This window comes from Hemibagrus wyckioides, linkage group LG25, assembly GCF_019097595.1.
Source record: "Hemibagrus wyckioides isolate EC202008001 linkage group LG25, SWU_Hwy_1.0, whole genome shotgun sequence".
Classification (NCBI taxonomy): Eukaryota; Metazoa; Chordata; class Actinopteri; order Siluriformes; family Bagridae; genus Hemibagrus; species Hemibagrus wyckioides.
Genome location: NC_080734.1, coordinates 2195892 through 2213391, shown reverse-complemented (window position 1 = coordinate 2213391; position 17500 = coordinate 2195892). Strand labels below are relative to the sequence as shown.

Below are 17500 nucleotides of genomic sequence, written 5' to 3'. Positions count from 1 at the left end.
ATCCCTGAAGTCCACCCTCAAGCCTGGAGTCCTGACCACAATAACAGCTTGCTGTAGAAATCTTAAGAAAAATAGCACACTAGTAGGAACGAGTAAGAGTAAAAAGATACACAATTTGTTATTTGTAGTTATTTGAGCAACAGGACCCAATGCTTTCCACACAAATGAAAAGGAGGGGCCTCGAGTATTTATTACATTGTGGCGGAGCAGTAAAGGCGGAGCGAAAAGTAAAAAACCAAATTAAACATCATGAACATCATTTAATTTGGGAAGGAAGTGAGGTAGTGAGATATATAGTGGTCTAGGAACAAAATGGTGTTTTTTTTTCTAGAGGATCAAAGGAAGAAGTCACGAGTGTCTGGGCTGGAGGTTGCACCGGTATCAGCTGAGCGCAAACTCACGCAGGTGTATTGCTGGAGTGAACGCCGGAGGGTCGCCGAGATCGTTATCCGAGTGCAGGACCAGCGCAAAGTCGCGTGTTTGTCTCAGGAGTGAATGGGAAGTGTGGTTTACCTGGATGCTGTGGGAGATAATTTTGTAAATGAGGATATATGTATGAGGTGTGTGCTTGATGTTGTGTGAAATAATCGGGGGACAGCAGGAGTGAGTTCTCAGGTAAGGTTTATTCGTTAGATCGTTTGAGCTTAAGAACAATATAAGGTTTAACACGGCATGTTGGCCTGTCACGGGCCTTGCACACAGGCTGCAAGGGCTTTGGAGAACAAACAGTTGTTTCGATGATGTCAGTCTGGCAGGCCTTCTCTGCGGTACCAGGCTTTCCAAACTTGGACCAATCAATGGCAGAGATGCACCCTAGATTATCATGGTCAATCTTCACTCCACTGGTACCTGGAGCGGCAGTGATCTCATCATGAAGTAAACGCAGCGTTTGCTGGATGGTGATGGTGGTACCAGGCGAAATGTCTAGAGTACATAAGTAGAAGACAGCGGATAAATCAGAAAAGCCGTGAAGTGTAGAGTGTAATGTAGAAAAATAAAAAAAGAAAGGGTGCTGGCCCCTGAAGGACTGAGAACTTACCCATGCTGTCTCCTGAGGAAGAATGAGGTGTTGGAGAGAGTGTGGCCGAAGACAATCCCACTGGTGGGGGCGGAAACGCCCAATTTTTAATATAATGATGTAGGGAAGTTTTAATTATAATGGTATTCGAAAAGTTGTAAATTCAAAGATAATGGTGTACAAAAGAACCTAAAAGGTCCAAAAAGAAAATGGGTGGGATTGTCTCGCCAAGAACCAGTGACGTGTTACACTGGAGAGATAAGGGAAATGTATATAAAGGCTGTAGTTGGAGTTCCCCGGACAGAGGTTGTTGGGACGTTCATGCGTGAGCATCTCAATTCTTGTGTCAGCGCTGATTACAAAATAAAATCTCTTATCTGCATTCATCTAGTCTGCTTGATTGGCTTATTTAGTTTGGAGGCCTAGTTAACTGTGAGTCTCACTCAGACTGAGCTGTCGGGTCGGTGTGGAGCTGGAGTCAGATTTTAGTAGTGAGTACAGTAGAATTTTATTCCACAATGCCTTCTTTCCTTGATGAAAATCCACCCAAATCCACTGTTTGAAACTCTGTCCCAAGTTCCCAAGCCGAGCTGCCGCCTGGATGGCTCAGACACACACACACACACACACACACATTCACCGATCACCTACGCCACATTCGTCACTCGCATACCGCAACAAACAACTCTCCTTAATGTGAGTATTTCTTTTTTCTTCATCATATTAGCACATTGATTTTCCTTACTAAGAGGCCGACTGGAACTAATCCTGTTTGTGTTTCTTTTTTTTTGATCATCGGTTCTGAACTGTATTGAGAACCGGATGCTTGAAACTGCTGCTGTGAATGCAGACAAAACATCGCGATCGCCGCAGATTTTGTTCTTTGGTTTTGTTTGGTTTTGTTTCTTGTTTGTTTATGATCAGTGTATAATGTATAGTTTCCTACTTGTCAAAAATATATACGAAACATAATCGGAAATTTTCCGTCTACGTGCCTTATTTTTGCTGATGTATCTATTGTTATTATTATTATTTTGCTGTTATAATAACATTGTATGCAATAGGTGGCGTTTGACGGCAATCCGGGTTAATTATTTAATTATTTTGACAGGCTAACCCCTGTCTGGCGCCCGAACTGGTATTATTTTGGTTAAAATGTTCACTTGGGTGTAGCCCACCGCTACAGAAGTGGTGCTGAACAGGGACTTGAACTGAAAAAGACATAAAAAAGTGCATGAACTGAGACTTTAATGTGAACTTCAATATGAACTTCAATTGATTCAAGTGTTTACTGGGTTAAACTGTGTGATTTACTCTTGTAAATCTTGAACATATTGCTTACAATTTTAGGTTTTTATTTTCCTGGTGCCCCTATTGCCCCGCAAACAAACTCATACATTCCAGAATTTCTTTTTTGATTTTATTTGCCATTTCAATTCAACATATTGCCCACAGATTTACAAACACAGTACAGACATGTCCACTACTCCCCTTTCTCCTTCAGCTTCTGTGGAAATTGATCTCCCAGACACAGACACTCCTCTTTGGCCACCCGTGCAACAAGGACAATTCGCTCCACCTATTCAGGTTCCCAGCTATCACTCTACACCCACACATCTTGGGCCCCATCCCAGGTCCCAAGTGTATAAAAGTGCATCCGCTGGAGATTCACCTCCCTCCTCAGCGATGCAGCATGACCTCCCTGGCTACCTCCCTACTCCAAGAAGGGAAATCCATCAGCTCACCACCCATGTTCAAGGAAACTGGGATCAGTTAATGGACTGTGAAAAACGGCAGGAAAAAGCTGTGAAAGATCTTACCCAAGAATCTGTAAAATCCATTTCTTGCATGAGGAAAAGCTTGCAACACTGGCTGCAAGGGTGGAATCCAACCATCAGCAAATCTTGGATACAGTAACTGCATGGAAACAAGATAAGGGAGAAAGCACAGATCAACTGACAAAAGCCCTGAAGGTGATGGTGACAGAAGAAGTCCAGAGAAGTGAAGTTACCTTAATTTCAGAGGTTCGCTTCATGGTCAAACAGGTTCAGTTGGAATTATTAAAGGATATTCGAGCTACACAAGAATGTGGAAAGAGTCATGAATGCCTTTTCAATGAGATTCAGCACTGTAGCACTCAACAAATTTTCACAGATTGCTATAATATTATAACAATGGCTTAAAATAGCTTTTAGGCACAATATGTTTTATCCATTACACTCAAAACAAGTGTGTAAGTAGAAGAAGGGCGCATTTGTAGAATCTTAAGATTTTTTTTAGATGGATGCTCGCGCTCCGTGTTCAGCTGCCTGCAGGGCAACGCGCTCTTCCCACTTCCATCACACGCAATAAAAGCTCACACCATGAAGTTATGACATTGAAAACTCACAGCTGAAAATGTTAAATATGAATTCCACAAGTTTACTTTCTTTGTTGCTTGTTTAATCTGCTTCTGAAAGAAATTCCGTGGCCAAGCACATCATTTAATGTGTTTGACTTCATGCAACAGTATTAAACTCATGCAATATAGGGATTAAGTTGTAATGTTTTATTTATAATGCCATATACATCAACGTGTTTGGAGTAATGTGAACAAGCAGATGTTCAAAGCAGATAAGTTATACCTACCTTATTATTAAAACAGGTAGATGCGCATGCAATAAGTAAAGTTTCACTTTTATGCGTATTCTCAACGTAGCTTAATGCTTTAAGTCATTTCATTAATACATTAATTTCACTATACACAAATAGGCCTAATATATTATTCATCACTCTAAACACAATGTAAATAATGACATTATTCTTAAAATATTACGAATTTAATCTAGAATTGCTACGAATCTCATGATCCAAGCACATCATTTAATGTTTGACTTCATGCAACGCTTCGCACACTGATCAGTTTATGACATCAAAGTAGCCTACTGCAAGAACAGACTGCTCCGTAAGCTTTTAAATAGCTTTTGTGGTACTTTTGATAACATACACCAATTGCTCTTCGCAGCGCTGCAGTTATTCGATTTCAATGTACATGAAACACGACTGCCGCCTACTGGTCTCGTCTTTCCTGCGCGAGAGCATCACTCTCAATGCTGCACAATGCCGCGAGTCTTCGCGGGATTCCTGTCCCTCTGACACGCATTCTTAACTGCCACATCTGTAGATGTTATCAGAGACCACCTTAAAGATCTTTATTTGGAAATGATGATGACCAAGATGGCGCCGGTGAGGTCGGCAGCCATCATGCTTGCTCCGACCAAACCTTGCTTGTTTTTGTTTATTTTTCGTATTTTTTCACACATACACATTTTTTTTTTTTTGTAAGATGGCCATCACTACGTACGACAGGGCCACTCTTATTTATATTGGTGCACAATGGACTCACCTTTTGCCATTTTTGAACCCGGACCCATCTTGGCCGAGCGAGATCCTGAGGAAGAACAAAGGACGTGACTCGTTCCGGCGTCCGCAAGGGAAACGAGCCGGCGTCAGGAACAGGCTGAGGGCACGCGCACACCGCTCTTCCTTACCTAGTATCCTGTTAACCAACGTCCAGTCATTGGAAAACAAGCTCGACGACCTCAGGGCAAGGGTCAAGTTCCAGAGGGACATTCGGGACTGCAACCTTCTCTGCTTCACCGATACATGGCTGAACCCAGCGGTACCGGACCACGCCATCCAGCCAGCCAAGTTCTTCTCGGTTTACCACATTGACAGAACACTGGACTCGGGGAAGACAAGGGGAGGTGGAGTGTGTCTGATGGTGAGCAACCACTGGTGTGACAGCGCGAGCATTGTTCCCCTCTCATGCTCCTGCACATCGAATCTTGAACTGCTTGCCCGTTTTATCTCCCTCGGGAATTTAGCTCGGTCATAGTCAGTGCCGTTTATTTTCCACCTCAAGCGGACACGGACGCTGCGATATGGGACTTACACGAGACACTAAACCTTCACCAGACACAGCACCGGGACGCCGCAATCATTGTTTTGGGTGATTTTTAACAGTGCCAACCTCAAGCACGCACTGCCAAATTTCCATTAGCACATCAGCTGCCCCACCAGGGGCGAAAGGACACTATACCACTGCTACACACCATGTAAGAACAGCTATAAGGCACAATCACGACCACCGTTTGGGAAATTGGACCATGCCGCCATCTTCCTCATGCCTGTATACAGTACAAACAGGGGCTGAAACAGAAGCCCTGGTGCAGAGAAAGGTCACACGCTGGACGGACCAATCGGTGGCCGCTCTGAAGGACACGCTTGATGACGCAGACATGTTCCGGCGCAGCTCTGATGACGTCAGCATGTTTACGGAAGTGGTTGTGGGATTTATAGGGAAACTAATGGATGATACGGTACAGAAAACCATCACCAGGACGTTTCCCAACCAGAAGCCGTGGGTGGATAAGACCATCCGCGACGCCCTGAGATCCCGCTCCGCTGCCTACAACGTGGGTCTTGTCACCGGGAACATGGACAACTACAAGGCTGCGTCTTACAGCGTGTGCAGAATGGTGAAGGAGGCAAAGCGGCAGTACGGGAGGAAACTATAGTCGCAATTCCAAGATGGCGGCTCTAGGAGCCTGTGGCAGGGACTTAGAACCATCACAGACTATAAAACACCACCCTCCAGAATGGGGAATGGGGACGCTTCTCTGGCAGACAAGCTAAACACTTTTTATGCTTGCTTCAAGGCTGCAGCTAATCACGCTAGCAGCGCTAGTGGCACAAACAGCATGCACGCTGAGAGAGCCAATGAGGTTAACGCGTTCACCATCTCGGAGCATGACGTGAGGAGGGCAGTCAGGAGAGTGAACACAAGGAAGGCAGCAGGACCAGATGGCATCACAGGTCGGGTTCTGAAAGTGTGCGCTGACCAGCTAGCACCGGTGTTCACCGAGATCTTCAACCTCTCCCTGAAACAGTCTACAGCCCCTCATGCTTCAAACAGTCCACCATTGTTCCTGTTCCGAAGAAACCCCAGCCCACCTGCCTCAATGACTACCACCCTGTAGCCCTGACATCAGTAGTGATGAAGTGCTTTGAAAGACTGGTCAAAGACTTCATCACTGCATCACTACCAGACACACTGGATCCATTACAGTTTGCGTACAGGCAAAACCGCTCCACTGAGGACACCATTTCACACCTCCTTCACACAACAACAAGCCACCTGGACTGCAGAAAAGGGAATTATGTAAAAATGCTGTTTGTGGACTACAGTTCAGCGTTCAATACCATAATTCCTTCCACTTTCCTTCCTTCCAAGTTGGAGGTCCTAGGTCTCAGCACACCCCTGTGCCAGTGGATTTCCAACTTCCTGACAGACAGACCACAAGCCGTACGGATGGGCAAACACACCTCATCACAGCTCCTCAAGGTTGTGTTCTGAGCCCCCTGCTGTACTCACTGTACACTTATGACTGTGTGGCCACCACCATCATTAAGTTTGCTGATGACACTGTTGTATTGGGCCTGATCTCAAACAACGACGAGACGGCCTACCTACAGGAGATAAAAAACCTGGAGAGCTGGTGCCAGGTGAACAACCTACTCCTGAACATCAGCAAGACCAAGGAGTTAATAGTGGAGTTCAGTACAAAGCAGCAGAGGTCATACCAACCGACCACCGTTCCATTAGTGGAACCCCACTGGAGAGAGTGGACAGCTTCCGGTACCTAGGTGTTCATATCATGCAGGACTTGACTTGGTCCTGTCATACCAACACCCTGGTGAAGAAGGCATGGCAGTGTCTATACCACCTGAGACGTTTTAGGGACTTTAAACTTCCCTCTCAGATGCTAAAGACTTTTTACACCTGCACCATTGAGACCGTCCTGACGGGTAGCATCACTTCCTGGTTCTGGAACAGCACCATGCAGGACAGACAAGCCCTCCAGAGAGTGGTGCGTTCAGCTGAACGTACCATTCACACCGAGCTCCCTGACCTGCAGGACATCTACAGCAAGCGGTGCCGGATCAGAGCCAGGAAGATTGTGAAGGACCTCAGCCATCCAAACAATGGACTCTTTTCTCTGTTGCATTCAGGGAAGCGCTTCTGCTCCATGAAAGCAAACACAGGCCATTCGGAGTCTGAACCAGGAAACACCTAGAACCTGATACAGATACGGGGACTCTCTCTGCTTTTTTCATCACTTTTCATCACTTTGCACAACCTTGCACATTTGCACAAACTGACACTTTGACACTGGACTAGCACCAAGTCACTTTATACAATTATTCCAGAGTGACCTAGTAATGATTCTGAAAAACATCAAGCCTTACCTAGCCAGCCAACTTCGTGGCAGAGTAAATACAGTGGATGAGTTGGTGAAACTAGGCTTTCAGCTAGAGAAAGATTATGTTCAGCAGTTACACTATGAAGGACGGATGACTCAACCACAGAGACCTACCATCAATTGAGCTGTTGAAAGGCCACCAGTCCAGTGCTGGAGATGTAAAGGACAGATCCACCAGGTAATTGTCCACTCTATTCCTCCCTGCAGTCGACCCAGTCATCCAGTCAGCATCCATCTGCAGGAAATAAATGTTCCTTTCAGCCACAGAAGCATGGAGTACCACCATCCAGTAATGCCCTGTCAATTACACTTCCTGCAAAGTCATCCAATAAGTCTACCACTAATAAGTTTGTTTCCATACCTCAACAGTTGGTTGAACCCATATGGGAGATTGGAAAGGAAACGCTATCTTGGATATGGGAACAAGTTATACCCTTCTCCATGAGAGTCTCTGGAAGGAACTGGAACAACGTACCAGCCTTCATCCTTGGACCCTTGGTCCACTCTATTTGGCAAATGGAGAGGCCAAAGTGCCTTTAGGATGGACAAATGTTCAGATCACACTTCACCACAAAGTCTTTCTTACTCATGCTGCCATTCTCACCTCCAAAGCCCTGGTTTATTCCGTAGTATTAGGCCTGGACTTCATCTATTCCAGTGGTCTGCAGATTAATGTTGCTGACCAGAAATATTCCTTCAAGCCAAACCCGAAGGAAGAGTATCCTTTTCAACCAGGATATGCCAGCGTTCCTGGTAGAAGGTCCCAACATTTGGAACATTCAAACAAACAAACAAAACACTTTCACTACTCATCTCTATTCCTCCATTACAATTCCCACCATCAATATCACCATTATTAACCCATCTAGATGACCAAACCTTGATACAGATGGCTGTTTACGAAGCTCACTTACCTCTGGAAGAAAAGCAACAATTACTTCATCTTCTACAAGCCAACCCAAAAGTCTGCACTCTTCAGCTTGGAAGGACGACTGTTCTCCAACATTGTATTTACACCACTCAACCAGTTCCCATAAAGCAACGACCATATCGACTGACTCCTGAGAAACAAGCAGTTGTAAATGAACAACTTAAAGAAATGATGGAAAATGGCATAGTGGAACCATCTTACTCTGCCTGGGCCTCACCTGTGGTGTTAGTCCCGAAGAAGGATGGGAGCTTGAGGTTCTTTGTTGATTACTGTAAGGTAAATGCCATCACTGAGAGAGATGCTTATCCTCTACCTAACATCACTGACATTTTAGAGTCTCTCTCAGGAGCACTCTCTCTTTTCCACTATTGACCTGAACAGTGGTTACTGGCAGGTAACGATGGACCCTGAGAGCAAATCTAAGACCGCCTTCATCATCTCCTCTTGGTTATACCAGTTTAATGTGATGCCTTTTGGATTGGAATATGCCCCAGCAACATTTCAGAGGTTGATGGAAATTGTTCTTGGAGAATTGAGAGGGAAAATATGTTTTGTATATATTGATTATCATTGTATACTCCCCGTCTCTGAATCAGCATCTCCAGGATCTCCAAACTGTCCTTTCCAGATTGCAAACTGCTGGTTTAACCATCAACCTGAAAAAAAGCAAATCCTGTCTGTAGGAACTGACATTCCTTGGTCATGTGGTGAACATTAAAGGCATTACAGCAGACCCAAGTTTAGTGGAAGCCATATGTTTTTACCCTGTGCCCGCCAACCTGAAAGAAGTTCAAAATTTTCTAGGACTTTCAGGATGGTACCACAGATTTATGCCCAACTTCTCTCAGGACGCTGAACCTATCAATGTGCTGAAGAAAAAGGGTCACCCATTTCAGTGGACACAGCAATGTCAGAAAGCCTTTGACCAGTTGAAAGCCTGTCTAATCTCACCTCCCATATTAGGTCATCCTGATCTGCAACAACCATTTGTGGTCTATACAGATGCCAGCAACACTGGACTCGGTGCAGTTTTGGCCCAAAGGAAAGACAGCAGCCTAGAGGAGGTAATCGCCTATGGGAGTAGGACATTAAACAAAGCAGAGGTCAACTATTCTGTGACAGAAAAAGAATGTTTTGCATTAGTAGTGTGGGCACTAGAAAAATGGCAACATTATCTTGAACCCAAACTATTTACCATTGTTACTGATCATTCAGCTTTACAGTGGGTAATGAATTCCACCAAGACTACCAGCCGGCTGATTCAATGGGCTCTCCGCCTGCAGAGATTTGATTTTGTGGTGGAATACCGCAAAGGAAAACTTAACATGGCACCTGATGCCCTTTCATGAATGCACTCCAGACCTGAATGCAATCTTTATTCCACCCAGAAAGAAGATCCAGAGTTTCCAGTCACTGCCACTGTCATCTGGGAGGAACAACACAAAGATGCCGAAATTGCACAAATATTTCAAGAACTGGCAAAAGACAATAACCTTCTGAAAACTCAATTTGATGTAATTGAAGATAAATTATACCACAAGACTCACCTGCCCAATGGCCAAGTACATTTTCAGATGTATATACCTAGAAGTGTGATTCCAACCATCCTACAACATTATCATTCACATCCTTTGAGTGGTCATGTAGGAATTTTCAAAACTTTCAAAAGGCTGCACCATGTTGCTTTCTGGCCAGGAATGTGGACGGATGTGAAGCAACACATCAAGAGGTGTGTGAAATGCCAGACTGTAAAAGGTGAAAACCAAAAGCCTGCAGGAAAACTCCAAGTCACTATCTCACGACCAAGTGAAATGCTAGGGGTAGACATGGGACCCCAAGATATGGGACCCCTGACCCCTGCCCCGCAGCACTCACCAACACCAATATCTTCTAGTCTTTGTAGATTACTTTTCGCGATGGGTTGAGTTGTTCCCCATGCTGAATGCCACTGCACAGACTGTCGCATCTCTCCTCAGGAAGGAAATTCTCACCAGATGGGGTGTTCCTGACTGCATTCTGTCAGACGAAGGTACACAGTTTGTTTCAGCTGTATGCAAAGAGATCTGTACAAAATGGAGGTTAAATCGGAAAACAACAACAGCATATCATCCTCAAACTAACATGACAGAACAGGTGAATCATACCTTAAAACAAATGGTTACAGCATATGTTGAGGATAACCACCAAAAATGGGACCAGTATCTTCCTGAGCTAAGATCTGCCATCAACTCAGCTGTACAGGAAACAATTGGAATGTCTCCAGCTGAACTACACCTGGGAAGAAAATTACAAGGACCAATAGACAAGGTGCTGCATGGCCAGAATCTCCCTCCTGATACACCCTCTTATGGCCTTGTTGAACAGTTATCTCAGCTGCAATCAAAGCAAAGTGTGTTGCAGAAAAGCTCAAGAGAGACAACTGAGAAGCTACAACAAAAAGAGAAGAGAAATTTTATTCAAAGAGAAAGAGTGTGTGTGGGTAAGGAATTTTCCCCAGTCAAGTGCACTTCACCACTTTAGTGCCAAACTAGCCCCAAGATGGAAAGGACCTTACCGTGTGATCGAGAAGTTGGGCCCGTTGAACTACAGAGTAGCGATGGATGCCACTGGGGAAGATGTCCGCACTGTCCACGTGTGCAACTGAAAACCGTGTTTTCCCACTGCAGAAGAGATAGACACCCAAGAAAAGCAGAAACTCTGTGAAGTATTCCAGGAATCTCTAAATGAAGATGAAGAGTTTCTAGGATTTTAATCTTGCTAACCTCTTCCTACAACTGTGGGTTGTTTTCTCCAGGGGGCAAGAGAGTGTGGCGGAGCAGTAAAGGCAGAGCGAAAAGTAAAAAACCAAAATAAACATCATGACGGCCAGCGAATAGGAACGGGATTTTAATTTGGGAAGGAAGTGAGGTAGTGAGATATATAGTGGTCTAGGAACAAAATGGTGTTTTTTTTTCTAGAGGATCAAAGGAAGAAGTCACGAGTGTCTGGGCTGGAGGTTGCACCGGTATCAGCTGAGCGCAAACTCATGCAGGTGTATTGCTGGAGTGAACGCAGGAGGGTCGCCGAGATCGTTATCCGAGTGCAGGACCAGCGCAAAGTCACGTGTTTGTCTCAGGAGTGAATGGGAAGTGCGGTTTACCTGGATGCCTTCTTTCCTTGATGAAAATCCACCCAAATCCACTGTTTGAAACTCTGTCCCGAGTTCCCAAGCCGAGCTGCCGCCTGGATGGCTCAGACACACACACACACACACACACAGACACACACACACACACACATTCACCGACCACCTACGCCACATTCATCACTCGCATACCGCAACAAACAACTCTCCTTAATGTGAGTATTTCTTTTTTCTTCATCATATTAGCACATTGATTTTCCTTACTAAGAGGCCGACTGGAACTAATCCTGTTTGTGTTTCTTTTTTTTTGATCATCGGTTCTGAACTGTATTGAGAACCAGATGCTTGAAACTGCTGCTGTGAATGCAGACAAAACATCGCGATCACCGCAGATTTTCTTCTTTGGTTTTGTTTGGTTTTGTTTCTTGTTTGTTTATGATCAGTGTATAATGTATAGTTTCCTACTTGTCAAAAATATATACGAAACATAATCAGAAATTTTCTGTTTATGTGCCTTATTTTTGCTGATGTATGTATTGTTATTATTATTATTTTGCTGTTATAATAATATTCTTTGTAATAGGTGGCGTTTGACGGCAATCCGGGTTAATCACTTGGGTGTCGCCACCGTTACAACATTGAGGATTTATAATCAGGATTAAAACACAAAACAGGATTAAGGAAAGGAAAACATTGACAATCACTGGCTACATTACAACACCTGATCATCACCTGATCCAGATAGCCCTGAGTCTTAGCCTTGAGTCCTGCCACCTAGTCTCCATCACAGTTCTGTCCCTATAATATTTTGCACAAATAATCTCTGGCCATAACAATGTCTATTCACCAACAGCTTCTAGTCACACATACAGACAAGTAAAATTTTCCATCAGTTTAAATGGGACACAGGAGAAAACCGAGCCGTCTCAACTGACTGCTTTATCAGTTTTAGTTAAAACTGTCTTTTTGTTATCATTCTAGTTATTCACCATAACCTTTTTAACGACCTTTTTTTCCCTTTTGTTAAGTTAGAGGGTTAATATGCGAGCTAAACTGAAAGTTGTTTTGTTTATGCTGTTCTGTGTAAATATTATAAATATTTACCTTTTTATATTTTTTCTTATCATTGTTATTTGCAACTTCTTCCTTTTTCTTTTCTTATTTGTTTGTGTATGATACAATTTACCTCTTTCTCACTCTCCCACCTAATCACATATTGCCCAAACTATTATATCTAAACTGTTGCACTTCCCACAGATTGTATCTGAAGTCATAACAGTGGGTCAGAATTAATTCCTCAGTGTAAAAGCAAATCTGGGATTATGAGCCCCAGCCCCAATCAAACCCAGTAACACACATGAGAGTGGACAGAAGTGTTCAGGCCCAGTCTGAGAAAGCTCTTGACACCTTTATAGAAGTGTTCCTGACTGCAGCAGCTCTCACACCATGCAGTAGTTTCAGTTTAACAGAAATAGCATTGTGGTTTCTGAGGCTAAATGTTTTAGCCAGCAGATCACACTGTCTTATTTTGGGTCATGGTAACAGTCTAAAATGTCTTTATGTTAGAATCTCATACTAGAACACAAAAGCTGGACTTCACTCATAAAAATGTCTCTAATAAATATAATGTAGTATATAAAGAGCACTATTTATTCAGACTGTGCTGTAACTGTGTAAGGCCTGTTATTAAGTCCTTTAGAGTGAATAACAGAGAAAGAGTGGATATTAAAGTATAAACTCACACCTTTGTGGAGATTGAAAGATTAACCTGGATAAAACATTCAGAATTATTTATTTAATTCATTATTTAGTCTATGAGTCCAGCAGTTTCACACCTTTGATGTGGTAAAAACCTTAATGGCCTCATGCTGCTGTTTGAGATGTTTGTGCTCTAGTGTCCATCACACCAGAGAGTGTGTGTGTCAGTGTTAGTGGAAACAGCTCTGTGGTTTAAAGTGAGAGATACAAACAAAAGACAGAAAGAGATGTTAGACTTTTATAAAGCCAGAGATTAGAACATTAGAACAGAAGTTAAAACTCAGAGACACATTTCATTATTGAGAAACTTCAGTAATTGTGATTAAAGTGATTACTTTAGAATCCAGAATTAATTCAGTTCATCAAATGACAGCATCCTGAAGCTGTAATGAGTGTGTTGTAATGACCAGCACCAGTTTTTTTTTTTCCTTCAATTAAATAACCATGGCTCAGGTGACTGGAGTCTCCTGGACCTCAGATGATGTGCTGGACTGTCTGCACCACTCTCTGTACAGCTCTGTGGTTGAGGGTGGTGTTGTTCCTGTACTTGTTCTTTATGTCCAGGTGGGAGAGAGAGCAGTTTGTAGGGTGAAGGTAATGGCATTGTGAGTGGAACAGAAGTAACGATAAGCAAACCGCAGTGAGTCGAATGAGGCAGGCAGAACAGAGCAGATGTCTCTGATGAGCTTCTCAAAGTATTTATTGACAATGGTGGTCAGAACAACAGGACATCAGTCGTTCAAGCAGTTCATCACAGATTTCCTTGGTATGGGCACAATGGTGGATATTTTAAAACATCTGCGGATTACAGACAGCTAATTAGCCTGCGCATACTTCAGAGACACATCCACGGATGCTGACTGGACCCATGGCCTTGTGGAAAGTCACCCATCATTGAACACTGAACAGAAATGAACATTAAGTCAACAATTATAACAGCAAATATCAGCCTGGGGAAAGAGGATTAATAAGTGAGAACAAGGAAAAAACACATTCCTGATGAAAGATGTTACAGTGTCCGCATGGTACACAGGGAACGCTGAGGGCTCTGGAACCTCCACAGACAGTGCTTCAGTGACAGAATACAGTGTCTGTTCCTCTTAGTTCCAGTGAAAGGAAACTGTAATGTTACAGCGTACAAAGACATTCTACACAATTGTGTGTTTAAACTTTGTGGAACATGTAGAAATGTCATTAATGTCAGCATAGTGTGTGTGAGTTCTGGTGGTGAGACAGTTCCTTAATATCACCCAACTCACACACATAACTGATCTCTGAGACGTGTCTGAGACTGAACAAGGTAACTGCTTAGCTGTCACTGAGAAGATGCCTTTAAGAGACTGGGTTTTGTATTTTTAGCTAAAAAACATGAAAGTAAATCAATATTTAAGGTCATTGAAGGTACAACACTGGAGCTTAAGTTTAAACTGGAAGGTCAAAAAGTAAATTAGCATTCTTTAGTTTGACTGTTAGCAAAATTAGAAGCTAATTTTTTTTTAGAAAATACATTTTTCCCTACAAGTACTTCATTAATCTTCTTCTATCAGAGCGGTTCCAGCACACAGGACTGATAGAGCTCCAGTATATCATATCTGTAAAGTCATGTGACTCATCACAGCATCAGAATAGACAAGAATTCACTGTGAGCTTCATCTCATTACAGCTAATGGACCAATCAGATCAGTCCACAGCTTCAAAACATCCAATCAGGTGTGAGTCTGGACCTGGTTTTCTACTGAACACACAAGTTCATTCCCTCACTATCACTTCGTCTGAACAGGAACGATGACCACACTCTTTGTCGCTCTTTGTGTTCTTTTTTCTCTCTTCACAGCTGGTGAGTAACATTCTGAAAACTTTAACTTCAATTAATTCAATATGAAATATTACTGTATTATCATTAAATATTAAACACTTTTTACAGTAAATTCTTCTGACATCAAGGAGCTTCATGTGAGAACAGTAAAGAGTGGAGAAGATGTAACTATGGAGTGTAACATTAGCAGTGTCACAGGGAAAGATAAAGTAGTTTGGTACAGACAGAGTTCAGGAAAATTGCCTCAGTATTTTGCAAAACCATACAAAAATGATTTGGGCTACAAATTGGCTGATAGATTTAATGATAATCGCTTCAGTATTAGTGTAAATGACCATAAATTTGATCTCAATATTAAAAATATAAGAGAAGATGATGGAGGAGAATATTTCTGTGGAGAATCAGAAGGAGATGTACTGAAGTTCACATCTGGAACACATCTGCAATTTGAAGGTAAACAGTTTTACTCTGATAACCTGCTAATTCCAGATCAACACTTTAACCAGAATTATGTGTACATATTAGGGATGCCACAATACTCAATATAATATTGAAGCGTTCGGTACGATCTCCACGGTTCAATACTCGTATGTGAATCACGTTATTTTCGTTTTTTTGTTGAAATAATTAGAAATAATTTCCATGTGTTTTATTTCTCTCTGAACCGCCTGTTTGTGTTTGCCTGTACTGTATGTCTATGTGCTGAGACAGACACGCCTCCCCGTCAGTAAATATCCAATCAGTGAGCACTAAAGTTAGGAGCACTTAACCATGCTTGTGATGCTGGTGTCAGATTTCACAATCTAACCCTGGAGAGTGGAGAAGTGAGGCAAAAATACGAGAAAGCACCGCTGCTACCGTCACGTCCTTTTTTTAGCACTGAGGTAATTCCTGACCTCTACGGAAAGACGCGCAAAAAAATCTAAAACGAATTGGCTAAAGCACAAAGATGTGTACATGTGTACAAGTAGATTTTTGTATTTAAGTAAAATAAAGAGAATTGCATCTTACTGTTCCTGTCACCTAAGCAAAGAATAATGAAAAAAAAAACACTTTAATTTGCCAAGCCATCAGAACCGACCCGAAAACCGTGGTTAAAAAACCGAGGTACGAATTGAACCGTGGGTTAACTGTATTGTTGCATCCCTAGTACATATGCATTAAATGTTGAATATTTCACATTATTCATATTTCGTATCATTTCTGTTTGTTTGCTGCTTTTCTAATTTATTTGTAAAGATAAAGAGACGACACACCGTCCTACATCTGGATCTACTACTGAAAATTCAACAAGCAGCGATGATGAAGGTAAGAATATGGATAAAATAATCTTCCTTTCACTGTCTATAACAGAATGTTCCATAGTGAAAACCTCTCCCTGTTAATAAATCATAAAATATTTATAAAAGTTGTAAATTTATACATCGTGTGCATTTTCATCATTTCAGGTGAAGACTATTGGATTATTCCTTTAGCCGTCTCCAATATAATCTCTGTTATTGTAATCACAGTTCTGGTTGGAGTTTTATATAAAAATCACAGAAAAGGTTTGTTTACTTTTATTATTGTTGTTATTTATAGAGTTATTGTATAAAGTCTAAATGTGAATCTTTTCTACATTTAATCTTTACTTGTGTGTATTATTGTTCAGATTCTTCATCAAGCAACCATCAAATTCCCACCAATCAGGTAATCCAGTCTTCTATTAACTGTGATTCTATTCTGTTAAATAAATCCACATCTGAATGCACAGAGAATTTTAATAGACAATTATTCACCAAAATATCAGAGTAATCATTATTTTAGTCTTTAATCCTCTCTGGTTAATAAACAGCTCTTGTTCTTTATCAGGCTGCTGATGATGATGATGTCTTGAACTATGCAGCTGTGAGTTTTGCTAAGAAACCTTCATCCTCCAGAACATCCAGAGAAAAGAGCCATGAAGACGTTTATGCACAAGTTAAAATAAAATAGAGAATTTAAATCATCAGACACTGGAGATTTACTGCTGTAAGGCACATTTTATTAGGTCATGCCTGATAAGGGGAAAGGGGGAGAGGAAGATTACTGTTTTTCCCAAAAATTCAATATTGTTACATTTCCTGAATATAATTATTATAATTATTATTTTTATATCATTATCCTGTGTTTCTCTGCATATTGGTGTAACCTTTAATTGCACATATTTTTTAAATAAATAATAAAACACTTTATCAAAGGAAAACATTGGAGTTTAGAGTACATTATATGTATATACAGTATATAAATATTTCATAAATAATTGAAATGTTTCCAACATTAAATAAATTCATCTACCTGAAATAAATTCGAGTTGAAGTCTCAGGTTGCTTCTGTTATTGTTTCTAAAGCAACAGCTTCACAGAGATGTCTTACACTGGTCACTCCACATAACCAAAGCCTACAAAGAAAGGTGTTATTTAGAGACGTTGCTAGGTTACAGAGCGCTGGTTGTTCTTGTGGTCCATCAGTGTTTTAATTCTGTTCCACATGAGCTGTTGTTGGAAAAGTCCTCATATTTCTCGCGTCC

The 17500-nt window shown here is 41.9% G+C and overlaps 1 long non-coding RNA gene across 1 annotated transcript; it reads left to right on the top strand.

Moving 5' to 3' along the window:
* Positions 1 to 16398: 16398 nt before the first annotated feature.
* Positions 16399 to 17002, top strand: LOC131346098 (uncharacterized). Its single transcript, XR_009203568.1, has 3 exons — positions 16399 to 16499; positions 16604 to 16641; positions 16804 to 17002. It is a non-coding gene; the product is annotated as an uncharacterized LOC131346098 (long non-coding RNA).
* The last annotated feature ends 498 nt before the right edge of the window (positions 17003 to 17500 follow it).